At 37.0% G+C, this 3,764-nt stretch overlaps 1 long non-coding RNA gene across 1 annotated transcript in view; it reads right to left on the bottom strand.

Moving 5' to 3' along the window:
- LOC109371949 (uncharacterized) overlaps positions 1 to 1,858 on the bottom strand; it is an 8,777-nt gene extending 6,919 nt beyond the window's left edge. Inside the window, exon 1 of the long non-coding RNA XR_002121968.1 lies at positions 1,711 to 1,858. This is a non-coding gene — a long non-coding RNA (uncharacterized LOC109371949). The remainder of the gene's footprint in view (positions 1 to 1,710) is intronic.
- Between the last annotated feature and the right edge of the window lie 1,906 nt (positions 1,859 to 3,764).

Genomic DNA, 3,764 nt, shown 5'->3' with positions numbered 1-3,764 from the left:
GTACATGTAGCATGGTACTTAACACATAGTAGATAATTGATAACTGTGACCAATTAAATGAAGAAATTTGAATAACTAAATGAAGAAAAGCAAATATGAAAGTAGAATTAACGTTTTCTAAGTGCCTATCAAGTGAAAAATACTGATCCATTTCCATACATTTAATAATAACAACCCTTAAAAAATATTTTAATATCCCTGTTATAAGAAAGGAAGGTAGGGCTCAGAAACATTAAGTACTATACTTATATTTTATAAAGTTTGATTTCAAATTTCTGTTCCACCAGAAACTGCATTCTATCAAGAATTAAGAGGAAAAAATGTCTCTAAGTCAAGATAATTACCTGTACCACAGAAACAGATGGGTGGAGTTCGTTGCACTCTGCTTTGTTTTTACAACTGCTAGCCCAGATGGAATAGGTCTAAATAAAAAACAACAACATGAATCAGTTCACAAAAACAATTACGCCTTAAAGAGGTAGCATTCTCAGAAAGTTTTAAACAGTTTTATTTATTTATAACATTACATACTTTATCATGATATTTAAAAAGCTGTATCAAAAACTTCCCAAAGACTGGCTCATCACTTGTTTTGGTGTCTCAGCTGCCCAAACGTAAGAAAGCAGCACGAGGGGTAGGTCTATGCTTTCCTGGAAATAGTGATCATACAGCAGGGATGGCTGTCAAACACCTTATTGTAACTTTTAAAATTCCTATTTCACTAAGCTTTCAGTTATTTTTCATATTTAACTTGTATATGTATTCAGTTCAGAATTTATGTTCAATTTAGAAAATAAAGAGAAAAAGAAATTTTAAAGTAGAGGTTTTATTTATTAAAAATAATGGATTAGTTTCTGGTCAAGATGGCAGAGTAGATAAACACTGTAGGTAACATCCTCCAATAACCACTGCAAAACTACAACTAAACTACAAAAAAGCATCATTGAGAAATCCCCTGAAGTCTAGCTAAACAGAAGCCCTACAACTCGGGACATACAGAAGCAGCCATGTCGAGAATGGCAGGAGGGGCAAAGATGCAAAACAGGCTGGTCCCACACCCATGTGTGACCATTAAAAGTCAGAAGGGATATCTCGGCTGCAGAAGTTGCCCCTGAGAAGCGAGGGGTTCCAGCCCCACAACAGGCTCCCCAGCTCAGGGTTCCAGTGCTGGGAAAAGAAGTCCCCGTAACTTCTGGCTGTGAAAACCAATGAAGATTGTAGCTGAGTGAGATGGAGGGCAGCTGGATCCCAGGAGGTCCTCCTGCAGGGCCCACGCACAGTGTATACTTACTTGCTAATGGACTCACTTACTCTGAGCTCAGCACTGGGGCAGCAGCTTGGAAGGCACCAGGGACATATGGGGAGGAACTGAATTGTGTGGCTTTAGGACAAGGGCTGGAGGGGCAGCTCTCTCCCAGAAAGGAGTGCTGGTAGAAGCCACTGTTCCTTTGTTCAGCTCTGCCCTCACCCAGCTACATGCACAGGTGGGCGCCATATCTGATTTCCACCAACCTAGGTAACACTGTTTGCCCCACCCCACCCAATTTTGTGGGTCCACCCAAACTGCTCCAGTGGTTTTTCCATAAAAATGGCCTGCCTNATTTTAAAAGGTATGTTAGATTTACACACACACACACACACACACACACACACACACACACACACAAAACACTGGCTGTGTAAAATAGAACAAAATATTAATGTACTAACCTCTAATGAAATTTTTCCAAACCAAGCAAAAAATGAACTGTAAACTGAACGGGCATATCCAGGGATATTCCTTATTAGGATAAAGGCTAAAATCTAAAGAAAAACCACAAAGGCAAATATTAATAATTTGCTTTTATTAAAAGCATTTTACTTTCCTTCAAGTCATAACTTTATTCTTTATGTTCTTGAGTTTGATACATATAGTGGTTTTTTTTTTGTTTTTTTTTTAATGACAAAAGGATTAGCAGTTTCTTTTTGTTCTAGAGGCTATCCAAACTGGATTCCTGAACATGTGGTCTATATGCTGCATAACAGTGCAGACACTGCATAGTACATGGCTGAACAGTTTTATGTTTACTGAACTAATATAAAACCACTTTGAGGCCCTCTGTGTAGAAAGAGATACCATATTTATGTGACATGGCCTATTTATTAGGCCAATTTATAAAATCCTATGGTACAATTTTGCTTCTTCCAAAAAGTATCTGCATGGTTTGCAGCCACCCCCTGCTCCCCTTACTCTCTTCAAAGATTTTCTTCCACTGACAGCCATGTAAATAAAGGAAATGGCATGGCGATTAAGATGTCTTCATGCTTGCTCTGCATCACCAGACAAACGATGCCTTGAACTACATTCACATGTAATCTATTTTCCCGCTGGCTCTTTTCTCTCCAAAGAGACCTCCAGCCTTTGGGCTCCCGGCCTTCACCCCTCTCCCCAATACTTTTGCACCAGGCGGGACAATACTGAATTTTCTAAACCTCTAATTCAGTGACACATCCAGTAATCGGTCTATCAAGCAAAGAACTCTCTTGAGAATCCATTCTCTTCATAGAGAAGCACGAAATTGTAAAGAAATAAAGTGTTTCCATTTTCACAAATACCTTTCAAAAACCTCCTCTCATAAAAGAAACTGAAATTTTATTTACACTTCAGAGAAAAACCACATATTCAATGTTGATCACTGTAGGTATTTTGTCAAATGATCTGGGAAGAGGTCTTTGAGATACAGAAAAAATGAGAAAAGAGGAAATATGTGGAGAGCTCCATCATTGGGAAAAAGGAACCAACATGAATTTAGGTGCAGTAAAGCTGAGTGATCCTCATGAGCAACAGTGACAAAGAGACTCAAGTTTGAATTTAATTTAGTCTTTGCCTTTCATTACTTCTGAGATTTACAGTAAGGTACTTTATTACTTTAAGTGTGTTTCCTCACCTATACAAATGGGAATAAAATTTACTTTGAAAGGTTGATGTGAAAGTTAAAACATATGTGAGGTATTTTTTATAACATACGTTCTGAGTCATTTAAAGAAACATATTAGGTAATTAGTAGTATAAGTGGTATACACAAATGGCAAAAATCATAAAGGTGAGACCTAAATGGAGCCCTTAAACATAAAGCCATTTAATGAATTATAATTAAAATGTTGCTTAAACTGTAAAATGCTAGAAAGATACATATACGTACAAACCACCAGTCTGAGCATCAGGAAATCCGAGAATAGTCCTAAGCAAATCCCTTTTCTTCTTTCTGCCTGTTATTGACCAGTTCCCAATGTGTATTTATTTCTTTAGCATATTCAAGTCTTGTGCTTCGTCATATACTTAGTGAATAATGTGATTAGGGCAGTAGAAAATCAAAAAAAATAATAACCAGGGAGAAGACAACTGGGGTCTGATGAGTCATTCTTATTAGCTTGATATAGAAATAACAATAATGTTTAAAATGTGTTCAGCGTTTATAACTTGCTGGGTACTGAGCTAAGCACTTAATATATATTATTTATGCTTAATCACCTGTACGCTGTTCTACAGCTAATCCCTTCTGGAAATTTCTACCAAACTTGATAAGCAAACCAAAAGGTCAGAATTCAGGGATTAATGCATAAGTCTGATGGGTCAGCCTGGGAAAATACTTTCTAACAGGACATTAGGAATCTTGTACATGTTTAAAAATCTTAAGTAAGTCCACTCAGATAAGTACTCTAAGAATATATAATCATATATATGTATATTTATATAATCACAATATCCCCCCCCCACACACACA

Source organism: Hipposideros armiger, unplaced genomic scaffold (assembly GCF_001890085.2).
Source record: "Hipposideros armiger isolate ML-2016 unplaced genomic scaffold, ASM189008v1 scaffold_603, whole genome shotgun sequence".
NCBI classification, from domain to species: domain Eukaryota; kingdom Metazoa; phylum Chordata; class Mammalia; order Chiroptera; family Hipposideridae; genus Hipposideros; species Hipposideros armiger.
Note: the sequence above shows the minus strand (reverse complement) of the source record. Positions and strands in the feature narration are given on the sequence as shown.